This window comes from Cupressus sempervirens, chromosome 11, assembly GCF_028749045.1.
Source record: "Cupressus sempervirens isolate cs-2001-9-10 chromosome 11, ASM2874904v1, whole genome shotgun sequence".
Taxonomy (NCBI): domain Eukaryota; kingdom Viridiplantae; phylum Streptophyta; class Pinopsida; order Cupressales; family Cupressaceae; genus Cupressus; species Cupressus sempervirens.
Genome location: NC_143128.1, coordinates 703,208,189 through 703,224,670, shown reverse-complemented (window position 1 = coordinate 703,224,670; position 16,482 = coordinate 703,208,189).

Here is a 16,482-nt window from a genome sequence, read left to right as displayed (position 1 = left end):
AAGAGGGGCTATCCAGTTGAGTTTTTATTAGAGCCACCTCCAAAAATCCTGAGTATATTTACAAAGGTATAGGAACTGTGTTCTATCATTTCTTCACTTTCTTTGCATAATATACATCTTGATGGTCACTCAGGACCCTTTTTTTAATTCTATCTTCTATTAGTATTCTCATTTGCATGGCTGCCCAAAGAAACATGCCTGCTTTGGGGAGTCCTGTAGGATCCCAACATAAATTTATTGGGATGGTACTAGCTTCCCATATTTGGGAGTTTGTTATCAATTTGTATGCTTCTTTAACTTTATAAATCCCATCTTTAGAGGCTACCCAAATTAGTTTTTCCTCCCTATTTTTAATTGAAATTGGGCATTTTCTTAGAATGTTTTCAAGTCTCTCTTGATCCACTTGGTTGAGTCCACAATTAGAGAGGGTTTTCCATTTCCAAATCTTTCCTGCCTCAAAATGGTTTTCCTCTACATAATATTTTACTTTGGACCCCCATGTTGTTCTTAGGTGATTCATAGCTTCTGAGGTGATATCTATACAATTTAGTGGTGGATGTCTATTCCATGAATCTTCCCAAAGTAGAGCTTCATCACCATTCCCTATATCCCAAGTTAGGTATTTGGATATCAGGTTCTAATATTAAATAATGAAGTTCCATCCCGAAGAACCTTTAGGGGGTTCTCTAATTCTAAATAAAGAGGTACTACCTGATCGGTTAAGATATTTGTTGAATAGGATTCTGGCCCATTTCTTGTCCCTATCTTGGTACAATCTACAAAATTATTTAGCTTCTAATGCTTAATTTTGCCATTCTATATTTATGACTCCTAGCCCCCCCACTTCTTTAGCTTTGTAGATATTGCTCCAATTTATTAGGGCTACCTTTTTTTTATCCTCTAGTCTATTTTAGAAGAAATGTCGTAGTTTCTTTTCAATTTTTAGATTTATGTTTTTAGGTAATCATGTATAAGAGAGTTGGTAGGTGGAAATTGCGGATAGAACTACTTTGATTTTAGTAGTTCCCCCTACCTTGTTTGGCCATCTTCCTTTTCATTTTTCTGTTTGGTTATCAATTTTCCCTAGTATATGCTTACATCCTAGGCTGGAATTACTTCCTTTGTCCAGGAACATTCCTAGATATTTAAACGGAAAAGTACTCTTTTTGAACCCTAGTTTATTGCATATCTGAATTTCTCTTTTCTCGAGTGTGTTGAAGAAGAAGATTTCTAATTTCTTAGCATTGATTCTTTGACTTGATGCTTTAGTATATGCCTCTAAAATATGCTACATATGCTCTACCTCATTCAAAGTGTTGATTCCAGCATGAATAGTATCATCTATGAACTATTGATGGGTCTTATTTTCTACGTTGTTTGTTACTTTAACTCCTTTAATTTTGTTTCTACTTGCACAGATTTGATTGCTCTTCCAAATGATTCTGCCATAATGATGAATAGAAATTAGGATATCGGGTCTCCATGTCAGATACCCCTTGAAGTGTTAAAGAATCCTTTTGGAGTACCATTAATAGAAGAGAAATTTTTGGGGAGGATATACATTGATAGATGATGTTTATCCACTATTTAGAGAAGCCAAAGGCCTCTAAAGTTTTAAAAAGGATTCTCTAGTCTATTTTATCATAAGCTTTTTGGATATCTAGTTTTAGTAGCATACATGCTTCATTGTTTCTAATTGCAAAGTGGATAGTTTCTTGTATGATAGAAATCTCATCTAAGATAGATCTTCCAAGTACAAAACCAGTTTCTTCTTCTAAAATAAGTTTAGGTCAAAATTTTTTGAGACAATTAGCTAAATTTTTTGAGAATACTTTATAAATAGTATTACAACTAGCAATTGGTCTAAAGTTAGACCCAAGTTCTACACATTCCTTTTTTCTAGGAATAAGAGTAAAAAAAATACGAATAATTTCTGTTAAGAGGGATCCTCCATTTCTGGAGGCTTCCAAATCTTTCCATATATCTACTCCTATTATATCCCAACATTGTTGAAAGAAAAATGCTTGAAACCCATCTAGACCTAGGGATTTGTCTGGATTGATATTGAAGAGCACAAATTTGACTTCTTGAAGAGTAGAAGGTTTATTTAAGAATTTATTATCCTGATTTGTGATCAACTTGGGAATACATTTTAACATTTCCTCTTGATCTGTTCTATTAGAAGAGCCAAAATTATAAGGGCATCATTAAAATAATTGACAAGGATATCAACTATTTCTTCTAGATTTTAAGTTTGCTCACCTTGTGGATTCTTTATCTTTGTTATGTTATTATAATTTCTATTGTAAATAGTGTTGTTATGAAAGAATTTTATGTTGTGATCTCCTTCTAATAGCCATTTTTCTCTGGATTTTTGTTTCTAGAATATTTCTTCTTTTGCTAATATTTCTTCTTGTTTTAATAGGTACTCTTTCTCTAATAGGTAAGATTCATTATTCATCCCCTTGGTTATAATTTCTTTGTTTAATTTACTTATTTTTTCTTCTATATCTATTTTTTCTTTGAAGATATTTTTTAATTGCATTTTATTCCATTTTAAGATTTTTTCTTTAATAGCTTTTAATTTTGAAACTAAGAAAAATATTTTTTATCCCTAAAATTGTTCTTCTTGCCACCATCATTTTATCTTATCCATAAAAGATTTGTCCATAAACCACATCTTTTCACATTTGAAAGGATTCCTGCTAGGTTTGAATTGCTCTTTGATTTCCAACCTTACTAGGAAGTGATCTGAACCTGCCATTTTGTAGAATTTCTACATTTACTACTTTATCCATTATGTAGAGCTCACCTTTTAGGAAAAATCTATCTAAATGTTCTGCTATATAACAAAAACTTTTCCTTTTATTATTCCATGTATATACATCATTCTTGGTGACAATAGCAATAAGGGAATCCTTTTGGATCCAATTTTTGAAATCTTCCATAGCTCTAGATAATGGATAATTTCCTCCATATTTTTCCTCTTTTCTTAAGACAACATTGAAGTCTCCTCCTATGATGAAGGTCTTATTTGGTTTTGAATTGATAAATGTATTGATTTCATTATGGATGGCTAATTTCTCTACTAATTGAGTGGGTCTATAAAAATTTATTATAATCACCTAAGACTTCTAATTGTTCTTCTCCTCAGACTTTAGTTTGGCTATTTCTATTCTTTGATGTTCCTCTATTTCTAATATTTGTATCCTCTTTCCTTTGTGCTCTTTGTGAACAACTTCTACTAATATGCTTTGATCTATCAAATCATTCTATATTTAAAGGATTTCATGGAGTAGCTTGTTTACTTTTTTAATATTGCATTCCATTTCTTCTATTGTCTCTCTTTCCATTTGACAATCCTTGCATCTTTTAAATTTATCCAGTGAGTGTTGATAGTTTATATTGGCCATCCAATATTTTTCCTTTGTTCCTTCTGTATCCATAGTCTCTTGTAAGAATTCATTTTTATTCTCTAGATTATTTATCTTTTCTACTACTCTTGGCTTCCTCTATTATCCTTTGTTGTTTCAGTTTCTTCTGCTTTCCTTTCTTTTCACATACCTCTACTTCTTTCTATTATTATACTAGTTTTAATGTTGTTTTCAATATGCAATTTAGTTAGGTTTGGATCCTTTATTTTATCTATATCTCCTGAGTATTCTTTGAATGATAAGTTAATGGATCTAATTGTAATAATCTTCCTATTTACTAGAACCCAAATTTTATTGAATTTAACTATGATATCTTTGAAACCTATGAGATATCCTAAAGATTCACCAATTCTCTTTATGATATTATCCTCTATTAGTTCCGATGGTATTTCTGACTGTTCCATCCATTTGATAGTTTTTATGTTTTAGTGTGGTTTTTATCAAAATTAGGTTGCCATGATGAGAAGTTAATGTGATGTCCCTTATAGAAATAATTCATAGAGTTTAGAATTTTAGCTTTGTCCTTTGAATTCTAAAAAATAATGAACCAATATTTATTTGCAAAGGAGGTTATGTTACTTACCTTGTTGCCCCATTTCTTAGATATGATGCATACAAACTTGATTCTATATTTTAGTGGTTTGTTCTAGTACATATAGATGCCCTTTTCTGCGTAATCCATCCATCATCCTTCACTAAGAAAATTACTAATGATGATTCCTTCATTGTTTTTGTTCTTGATTGATATCTTGGATTAGGGTTTCTTGCCTCTCTTTAAATGATTGTTGGTCAATTTTTCTTTCGGTTTGGTGGAATGTATGCCTCTTTTGCTAGGTGGAATGTTGCATTCTGTAGGGTGTTTTCGCAACTACTCTTTAGTGAGCCATGGGTTTCCAATGTCTTACAGAAGCTCTTTGACGCAGAACGTAAAGGAATTTTATTGGCCCTTGAGATTTTTCTAGGATGATTTTCTTGCCTTTTCTAGCCTAAATTCCTTGGGCTAGGGTTAATATTTGAAAGAAGAGCATACTTTATTCTACTGAAAAACTCTTTTTAGATTTGTAGTTTTGTTGTAACTCCTTCCTTGTCCTGTTGTCACCTATTTTGATTTTGTTGTTTCTTGCTTTGCATGATCTACCATCCATCATCATTTCTACATTTTTGACTCTCAATAATTTCCACATTTCTATTTTTGTGTTGTTGGATTAGATTTTCAAACCCATTTGTGCATGTTATGGTTTTACTTAGTCATTCTCTATTTTGAGAGGAAAGAGCTTTGAATTTGTTGTTAGTTGTCAAAGGACCGAGTTCTTTTCTCTACTACTAGTGGTCATATTGGAATCGAGTGGACAATTTAAGGTTTCTAATTTAAAACTAACTAATTAAGAACTATCTTATATAATGCTAACTTAGCAACTAATGCAGGAGCATCTAGAGGTATAAGGGCAATCCTGTGTCACCCAAAAAAATGTACTTAGACTAAGTTTTTGTTTCATGTGTTTTCATTTTTGGATACCCATTTGGGCCAAATAAAGGTTCCAGCTCTCATAGTTTCACTTTCAGTGTTCTAGGATAGAGTATTTGAACACCTTGGGATACGTGTAAATGTCAAAAAATAGGAGTATGTAATTGAGCCATAATTTTGGTGAACTAGAAGGTGAAAATTAGTCAAAATATTGTCATTGAAATTTACAGCATTCCAGAAAAGGAATTAGGTCAAAAGGCCCCATAGTTTGAAAGTTATCGCAGTTTTTTGATTTTTGGAGACATCCTAAGAATGCTTCAAAGTCAGGTTAGGTGCATTAAATGACCTCAAATAGGGCCAAAAAATGGGGAATGAGTGGAGCTGGTCCATAGAGCTATAGATCACTTTGAGAACTTTTCGAAAATGTAAATGGTTCATCAATCAAAGCTATGGTTCAAAAGTTATGCCTCTCAAAAGTTTGGTTACCATTTCTGGATTCTTCTAATTTTGCGTTGACTTCTAATGCGACTTCTAGAGCCTTCTATTTGGTCAGTGGATGCCTACTAGCACTTTCTAGAATGTATTCCTAATGCTTAACCCTTCGAGGTCTATTCAATAATATTTCTAGCATTGTAAAAGGCAATTAGGAGTGGAGTTTGAGAGAAGGTACTGGGAGAAGAATTTATCTCCAGATTTATGCTATTGTAAGCCCATAGGGCATGTTTTGGAGTATTTTTCTCAACACTAATTGTAATAGCATATTTTTATAGTTAATAAAAGTTTCTCTTTCCTATTGTGTCCATTATGTGCTTGGATTGTGTTCCCATCAAGTGGTATCAGAGCTGGTTTTCCTGAGTGTGTAGACAAAGCACCAACTGTGAGGCAGTTTGCACCAGGACTGTGTGGTTGTGGGTTTGAATTAAGAAGATGCCTTGATGAAGAGAGTGTGGTGGAAGGGCTGGAGATATTAATCTTGAAGAGGTTAGAGCCCTCCAAAGATAGGTACAAGCATTACAGGAGGAGCTCCATAGAGGAACAAATGTTGTTGTAAATGATGAAAGTGAGGATGACAATGAAGAAGAAGAAATTGGACTAGAAGGGGAAGTTGATAGGGAAGTTTTGAATCAGGTAGAGGAAAGTCTTTTTAGGGCCATTACTAAGTGTGGGAAAAGACCTACAATTGATGTACATTTATTTTCAAGAAATCTAAAACCAAATGAGTTGATCGATTGGATCAATGAACTAGAAGAGTACTTTAAGTATGAGGATATCAGGGATCTAGATAGGGTTAAGTTTGCAAAGGCCAAACTAAAAGGCCATGCCAAAATTTGGTGGCAAGAGGTTCAATTGGAAAGAAATAGAAGGGAAATGATAAGATCACAAGGTGGGATCACACAGTGGACAAATTAAAGAAGCAGTTCATTCCTTTTGACTACGAGCTTGATTTGTTTAAGAAGATGCATGGGTTAAAACAAGTAGGAAAATTAGTCCAAGAATATACAGAGGAGTTCTATTAACTTCTGATTAGAGTAGGGCATGTAGAAGAAAATAATGAGAAGGTTGCTCATTATATCAGTGGGTAGCGACTTAGCATCCAGGAGGAATTAAGTCTAGTAAGAATGACCAGCATTGAAGAGGCATACCAATTTTCCCTATGAGTTGAAGAGAAGCTAAATAAGAGGTTTGAAGGGAGACAAAGAGGGCATGGTCAAGGAGGAAGGGGTAGTGGTAGGTCATCTGGAGGCTGAAATGAAACCCAAAAGAAAAATGAAGATGTGGGTACTAGCAAGAACCAGAGGAACGAGGGTTTTAACTACTCCTGAGATCAAGACTTTGGAAATCAGAGAGGAAGAGGTAGAGGACGTGGACAAGGAGGAGGAGGCTTCCATGGTACCTAATTCCATTACAATGAACAAGGTCATCATTCCTTTGAATGCCCTCAATGACAAGGAAGGATGGATAGGAGAGCTGAGGATCAAGCTAGGGTTGCTCATGTGGATGAGGATGCACAATCATCACATTCAGAGGATGCAAAAAGAGGAGAGACTTTAGTAAATGAAAGGGTCCTACTAAGTGGTGAGATTGAACTAGGACAAAGGAGGAGTTTATTCTGTACTAGGTGCAACTGTGAGGATAAATGTTGTGATGTGATCATTGATGGTGGTACAACTGATAACTTGGTATCAGAGGAGATGGTCTCTAAGCTAAAGCTCAAGAGGGAGAAACACCCCCAGCCCTATCGGATTTCTTGGGTGAAAGATGATCATAAGGTCCTAGTAAGTGAACAATGTTTAGTGAAATTCAAAATTGGGATTTACCATGATGAAGTTCTCTATGATGTTACTCCAATGGATGTTTGCCATCTATTGTTGGGAAGATCGTGGTAGTTTGATAGGCATGCAGTACATGATGGTCATGCAAACACATACTCTCTAAAAAAGGATGGAATTTTCCATAAACTAAAGCCCATGAAAAAGGAAGGCAAAAAGGTATGTAGGAGTGCTAGGATTTGTCTTGTTGATGGAAGGAAGTTTTTAGATGGCATGAAACATCAGCGTATGTGCTATGCTTTGATTCCTAGGAAAGATAAAGAAGGTAGTAGTGAAATACCACTTGAAGTTTTAGATTTACTAGGTGATTTTGGAGATATTATCTCTGATAATGTTTTGAAAGGATTTCCACCATTAAGGCAAATCAATCATCAGATAGATTTAATCCTAGGAGCTAGTTTGCCTAACAAGGCTGCTCACAAGATGACTCCTACTGAAACTGAGGAGCTAAACAGATAGGTGTAGGAGCTATTGAGGAAGGACTTGATTCAGGAGAGCCTGAGTCCATGTGCAGTACCTACAGTACTGGCACCAAAGAAGGATGGAGAGTGGAGTATGTGTATATATTCTCGAGCTATAAATAGGATAACCATCAAGTATTGATTTCCTTTGCCAAGAATGTATGATCTTATGGACTGCTTGAGTGGAGCTTAGTACTTAACAAAGATAGATCTCAAGAGTGGTTATCACCAGATATGGATTTGAGAAGGAGATGAGTAGAAAATATCCTTCAAGACCAAGGAGGGTCTTTATGAGTGGTTAGTCATGCCCTTTGGATTGAAAAATGCCCCAAGCACCTTCATGCGGCTTATGAATGAGGTAGTTAAGAAGTTCTTGAGAAAATTTGTTATTGTCTATTTGGATAATATTTTAATTTTCAGCAAGACTTTGGAAGAACATTTATTGCATATCCGTAGTGTCCTTGAAAGGTTAAGGGAAGAGAAACTGTTAATTAATCTGAAGAAGTGTATCTTTACAAAAAGGGAGTTAGTCTACTTGGGGTTTGTTATATCACCTGAAGGTCTTAAAATGGATCCAAAGAAGGTAAAAACCATCTTGGAATGGCCTACTCCAAGGTCTGCTACTGAGGTGAGATCATTTCATGGTTGGGTTAGTTTTTATAGGAAGTTCATTAAGAATTTTAGTGTTATATGTGCACCGCTAACCGATACAATAAGAGGGGTAACAAAAGAGTTCAAATGGACTATGGCAGCTATGAGAAGTTTTGAATTGCTGAAGAAGAAGGTGACAAAACAACTTGTGTTGGCACTTCCAGATTTTAGAAAGGTGTTCTAGGTGGATTGTAATGCTAGTGGCAATGTTATTGGAGCTGTATTAAGCCAAGAAGGTAAGCCTATTGCATATTTTAGTGAAAAATTGAATGATGCAAAAAAGAAGTATTATGTTTATGATCAAGAGTTCTATGCAATAGTTCAGGCCTTAAAGAAATTGAGGCATTATTTATTAACAAAGGAATTTGTTTTTTATATTGATCATCAAGAATTACAATACCTAAATAGCCAAAGTAAATTGAATCAAAGGCATATGAAGTGGGTGGAGTTCTTGCAGACCTATACATTTGTGTTGAAGCATAGAAGTGGAAAATCTAACAAGGTTGCAGATGCACTAAGTAGGAGACAATTGTTTCTTATAGTACTGCAGGTTGAAGTAGTTGGGTTTGATGAACTCAAGAATCTGTAACCTAAGGATCTTGATTTTGTTGAAGCATGGAAAGCTTGTAAAGAGCCTGTTGCTGTAGACAGAACTAAGTGGTTAGACTATCTGATTCAGGATGGTATGTTATTCAAGGGCAGTCAATTATGCATTCCAAGGAGTTCCATGAGGGAAAATTTGATTAAGGAGAAACATAGTGGAGGGATGGCAGGACATTTTGGTCAAGATAACACCATTACCATTCTCAAAGAACATTATTTTTGGCCTCAAATGTCATAGGATGTGAAAAAGTTTGTACAAAATTGCCAAATTTGTCAAGTTGCCAAGGAATTTAGTCACAATACTGGACTATATCAGCCATTTTTTGTTCCATCAAAGCCATGGGAGGACATAAGTATGGATTTTGTTCTTGGATTGTTGAGGACACAAAGGGGTAATGACTCAGTATTTATGGTGGTTGATAGGTTCTCCAAAATGGCACATTTCATTCCATGCCAGAAAACTCATGATGTTGTCCATATTGTAGACTTGTTTTTCAAAGAGGTGGTAAGACTACATGGTCTCCCAAGGAGTATAGTTTTTGACAGATACACTAAATTTGTGGGGTATTTCTGGAGAACATTGTGGAAAAAGTTTAGAACAGACTTGAAATTTAGTTCCACACATCGCCTATAGACTGATGGCCAAAAAAAGTGGTAAACAAAAGTCTGAGCAATTTGTTGAGATGTTTAGTTGGGGATATGCCCAAGGGGTGGGATTTGATTCTACCACAGGCAGAGTTGTCTTACAATAACTCTATAAATAGGAGTACAGGTACATCATCATTCCAAATTGTATATGGAAGTAGCCCAAGGACTGCACCAGAATTGAGGAAGATAGAGCAAGGGGAGAGGACAAGTGCTGAAGCTGAAGAATTTGCTGAACATATCAAGTGTCTACATGGGGAGGTTCAAGCACACATTACCAAGATGAATCAAGAGTATAAAGCTAGGGCTGATCAAAAGAGAAGACATAAGGAATTCCAAGTAGGGGATCTAGTCATGGTACACTTATAGAATGAAAGATTTCCAGTCGATACTTACAACAAGTTGAAAATGAAGAAATTTAGCCACTACAAAATTTTGAAGAAACATGACTCAAGAAATGCATATGAGGTGGAGTTGCGAGATGGTATTCACATTTCTCCTATTTTCAACATTGCAAACTTAATAAAGTATCATGATGATGGTGCAGATGAGGAGCTGATGTTAGAGCCATGTCTAATTCCTACTTCTAAGAAGGAGGAGATAGAAGACATTCTAGATCATCGTGTGGGTAGGAGTACTAGACATAGGTAGTATGAAGAGTATTTGATCAAGTGGAAATGATGACTGATCGAGGACTCAACTTGGATATCAGTAGATGAGGTTTCCCATTTGGGATTTCCTCTGCCATTGATAAAGTGATAGGGTCACTTTTAAATCTACCCTGAGTGTCTGATGCAGGAGCATCTAGAGGTATAAAGGAAATACTGTGTCACCCAAAAAAATGTACTTAGATTTAGTTTTTGTTTCATGTTTTTTCATTTTTGGATACCCATTTGGGTCAAATAAAGGTTCCAACTCTCACAGTTCCACTAGCAGTGTTCTAGGATAGAGTATTTGAACACCTTGAGATATGTTTAAATGATTAAAAAAATAGGAGTATGTAATTGAGCCATCATTTTGGTGAACTAGAAGGTGTAAATTGGTTGGAATATTGTCATTGTAATTTAGAGCATTCCAAAAAAGGAATCAAGTCAAAAGGCCCCACCATTTGAAAGTTATTGCAATTTTTTGGTTTCTGGAGACATCCTAAGAATACTTCAAAGTCCAGTTAGAGGCATTAAATGACTTTGAATAGGGCCAAAAAATGGGGGACAAGTGAAGCTGGTCCATAGGGCTATAGAGCGCTTCAAGAGCTTTTTGGAAATGTAAATGATTCGTCAATTGGAGCTATGATTCAAAAGTTATGCCTCTCAGAAGTTCGGTTACCATTTCTGGATTCTTCTAATTTTGCACCAACTTCTAATGCAACTTCTAGAGCCTTCTATTTGGTCGATGGATTCCTACTAGAACTTTCTAGAATGTATTCCTAATCCTTAACCCTTCGGGGTCTATTTAAGAACATTTCTGGCATTGTAAAAGGCAGTTAGGAGTGGAGTTTGAGAGAAGGTACTCGGAGAAGAATTTATCTCTAGATTTATGCTATTGTAAGCCCATATGGCATGTTTTGGAGTATGTTTCTCTACACTAAGTGTACTAGCATATTTTTATAGTTAATAAAAGTTTTCCTTTCCTGTTGTGTCCATTCTATGCTTGGGTTGTGTCCCCATCAACAACACCCACTCACTACTTTCTAATATCTTAAAGAAGATAACTACTGATCTAATCATAAATCAATGTTAATCTTATCTAAACTAACAATGAATCTAATTTCTAACCAAACATCCTCAAAACTAGCCAGTGGTAGGTGAGAAGATATTCCAACGCCTAGTTTTCCCATGGAATACGAAGGCAAGGTGAGAGGTGGGGGGGAGGGATATAAAATTAGGATGGTGGAGTTGCAATAATTTATTTAATAAAGACTAGACTTGAAGCCTAAGGCAAGTAACTTGCCCCCTCATGATGCATGGAGTTTATTGCTAATGCATTTAACTAGGACTATGCCCATATTTGGCAGGGAGGTGATTTGAAGCTAGATTTAGTGATGGCTAGATAGCCACAAAAGTAAATGCCAAAAGTTTTGTTGTTGACAGAAGACCATAAGATTTGCATTAACATATGCATTTATATGTTTTTATTTTGAATTTATCTAATTTATATGCATAAAGAATTAGCAAATGATTTTTTTGTTGAATTTCAAAGAGGAATAATTTAGAGAATATTCTCTATGAACTTGGGGAAATAAAATTTTCTCTCATTCATTTTCCAGAGAGCCTTTTACTCCTAGAGATGCACCTTTTGTTTTTTAAAGCCAATTTTTCTAAGTGTTGATATTTTTTTTTCTTGCCATATTTTTTTTTTGTTTTACTAGGAGTGATATTCTTTCCTAGTGACAACATAGATTTCTTTGAACAAGCATACAATTACAAGGATGTGTATAAGGCTATATTTTCTTTTCTCTCCTATAATTTATTTCTTATAATCCATCATATAACATTGTGTATGTTCCATTTATTTAGAAATCAAGGTGATGCATAATTCTTAACCAAATTTGATTTTGTTCATTATGAAATTTATCAAGGAGAGCGATAACTTTGTGATCACAATGTAGGATTTTTATTTCTTCTTGATACATAAACATTGAATTGGAAACTTCAACATATCAAATTACTTTTCATTACATAATTGAAAACTTGAGAATTCATAATTTATAGACATAATCTATTAACCTACTTTCTGACATACATATGCATAATTTGAAATCACATAAGAGGAATGTAAGGAGGTGTTCACAATCTTTTCCTTTCTCTATTATTTAACCTAGTTCAAGGCTCCATTGGGAAAGAATCCATGAGAAAACCCAACATCTTTGCCAATACATCAAAATTCAAAATAGAAATATTACAATTCAATGAATTCTCTTCTAGAGCTCTCACAAGAGATCTTTACCAATGTCTTCAATGCATCAAGGGAACCATGGAAGAGACAAGAACCAACATAGAGGTAAAACAACATACTAAGATGAACGATTCAAGCATGCACCCCAATCCAGTTTTACACAATAGGTCCAAGCATAGAACTTGACTAAGGGGGAGGTGGATTTTCCCAATCGGAGACATCAATCACCATACCATAACATAGCCCTTTTGAGGCTAAATCTTCAAGAACTTCCGTTCTTCTACAAGGCCCTTTTGAGGCTATTACCACAAGGATTTTCATTCCTTTCCATATCAAGAATTCACAATATTGAACAAGGTATGTGATGACAAGTAGGGGCCCACACACCCTACCCTCTTTCCCTCCTCTCAGCATGAGAGGAGACTCTACACCATCGAGGTCCATCTAAGGCCCTTCCCTTGTACATGACCACTTCTTCCCTATCCAAGGGTGAGTAATGCCAAAACAATCCCCATGAAACCCCTCAAAATAAAACATCAAGACAAGCATAAGAACAACATCAAGAACAAATTAAGATCCCTCCAAATCAAACCCAACACACAAGCAAGAAAAAAAAAGAACAAAACAATGCTTTATGCATAATTCAAGCATGAACAACTTGAAAGAAAACAAATTCAAAGAGTAAAGAACTCCTACCTTCACAAAAAGTTATGGTAAAATGGTAAGTTGAGAAGAGCTTCTCCTTTCTTTCCTTCAATCTTCAACTTCTCTCCAAAAATTAGAGATTGGGTAACAACCCCAAAACTACTCCAAATTGCCTCTAATTATGATCCTTAACTCAACTAGACTTCAAGTAACCTCAAGATGGAGTTTTGAGTCACCAACTCAAGTAGGAGACAATCAATTTTCGCAATCAACCAAAAATAGGGTTTTTGAGTGAACCTACAAGTCAAACAAAGAGGCTAAGGGGGTGGAAAGTACTCTTCACCCATACCCTTACCCCTAGGGCACTTAAATTTAATGTTTTTAACTATTAAAGACTTAATATGAACCAAACAAAAGCTAGGAAAATTTTAAGACCAACTAACAACCTTCAAAGAAAGACAATGCAAAGATATCACAAATTAACAAGGGGTTTTTGTTCCATCTTTCCATTAGGTTTCCTAGCTACATATCCTGCACACTCATTGCACACATTAGTAGACTCAAGAAATCACATGCATTATGTAATTTTTCTAATAATCAATTGTTTATCTAATTCTTCTCATATATTTAACTATTAAAATTGCATAATCAAAGTGTTAGTTTTGTATCCATTTACTTCATCATCGTACATGTTCATAAAGCATCAAATGATGAAAACAAATATCTAAAAGTAAAGCATCACACATCATAAATAGCATAATAATGTTCAGTGCATCAAATAATGTTCTAACATATCGAGTCATGAGTATCAAAATTATAATGTATCATCGATGCTAGGATGGGTCAAGGTGGGGCCTCACAAACTTAATATGTTAATGAAAGAATTTTGATTTTCCATTTTGATGTTCTAGACAAAATTTAACATCATTAATATGATATCCCTATTTTCTTGGCTTTTATTTCTTTTCTATCTATAAGCATACTTAATAAATTAATTGACCTGCACAAAATCAATTGCATCCTTGTGTAGTTGGACTTACTAATAAAATTAGCTCTAGGATTATTTGTTTCTAAACACATGCATGACTTAGCAACTCCAAATTTGAAATGAAATGGAATCACATTCAAGATCTGATTCTTGAATTTGTTACTCAAACAAATTCATTAACAACCCATGCCCATGTATTGCATGGAATATTTCTACAAGTAATTTCAATAATCTTTCACCATTATCAAATAATTGATACTAACACAATCAATGCCATTTAAAACAATTTCTAGCCAAGTTAACAATTGGAATAAGGAAAACTAGTTCTTTGAATAAGTTCTCATTCCAAAACATAGCCAATAGCTTTAGCCAACATTCTTTGAAATTCTATACACTTAGAAGTTGGGGATGCATTGATTATTATAAACATTAAAATCCATTCCCTAAAGTAGTTGTCTTATAAAAGAATCTTGGACAAACCAATAACATGCATTATCAATAATCACTAAGCTCTACATGCAAGTTATAGAAACCCAATTTTTTCATCACTTCATATTAAATTTAAGCTACCAATCAAGGACTCCATCTACATAACCATCACAATCCAAATCACATGCACTCAAAAAGTACATACATGGGACTAATTTTTTATTTTGATTTATCACAAAATAATTAGGGAAAACTAATTATCAAATATGGAAGAGGAACCTTGGAAACATTTTATCCAATCACATAAATCTCCATGATATAAAAGTTGAGAATTACTTCCCAAAATCTGATTTATTTTGGAATTGTTTTCTAACCTATCGATTTTTGTAGACATCTTGTATCGAGCTTGGATCAATGGTTGAAACATATGTTCAAGTAATTATAATTTTTTGAAATGAATCACATATTTTCTAGTCCATGAAATATTGAAATGAATAGGGAAGACTGCTTCATCGAATTGGTCATCAATGAATATGTTAGGCTTCACCAAAAAACAAATCTTTTCATCTTCATATTGAACCTGAAAAAGAAGAAAACAATCAACCCCATAAAGGAAAAGTGTTAAAACTTGAACATCAGAAACATATAAATGAAATTTTAATAAAACATATACCAAAAACCCAAATGATATGCTCTATTTTTTTAATAGAGGAAGAAAACCGTTCTTTTGAGGAGAATGCTATTTTATTTTAGAACATCTAAAATTGCTCATACAATATTACATGAGGTAGTGAATTCAAATGGAAAAATAATACTACCCATTAGAACAAAAGTCCACCGCTATCAACTATTCAACATTGATTTGAATGTATGGAGAAACAAATAAAACTATGCTAAGAAAGGAATAATTGAAAATAACAAGTTGATAACAAAAGACTATAAGATACTTGGACTTATTGAATTGAAAAAACTACAGAGATTTTTTATGTATAAATTATGAAACTTATTAACATTTAAATAAGGGATCTCATTGATTATGGCCTTCTTTAGCTCATAACAACAATATTAACCTTCAAAAAGAGATACATCTAATGCAGGTTTAGCTTTGATTTCTCATGGACAAGTAAAAATAAGATAGGAATGATAGGTGAATAAGGAAATGGGTGTCTTACTTTGATGTCGATATCCACATCTTGACATGATTTAAATTACAATGTATTTTTAACTATTTTAAAATATATATAGAGGAGTTGAAACGAATGGCCTTCCACCTACATTGAATTCATGGACAACAAATGGTCTTCCATCACAACCATTTAAGCTTGGACTGTTTGAATTCTATCTAAACTATCATATCATATACAAAGTTTATCCTTTTTTAAAGTGTATTTTTTATTCCTTCATAACCTCTATTCAATCTTTTTTCTTTACATGACATATTCTTTAGCATATTCCCATGTTTGGATTTGTTGGTACCATTGTATATGCCTATTGATATAATTAAAGCTCTCTTATTTGTTAATTATAATATTTCTATAGTATCTTCTAAATTAAAATATAGTTGTACCAATATTATTAAAAATGTTCACAAATTAAAATATAATGTTATTATAATTAAATATTAAAATAAATTTTAAATAGATTTTGGTTGAAGTTGATGAAAGACGAACCCGCAACTCTTAAGAATCACCTGCATGCAAACACCTGTCATAAAAAGAGAGAAGCAAAAGATATGGAGGTTGGAATTTGCATATATATATATATATATATATATATATATATATATATATATATATATATATATATATATATATATATATATATATATATATATATATATATATATATATATATATATATATATATATATATATATATATATATATAGAGAGAGAGAGAGAGAGAGAGAGAGAGAGAGAGAGGAACATTCTGACAC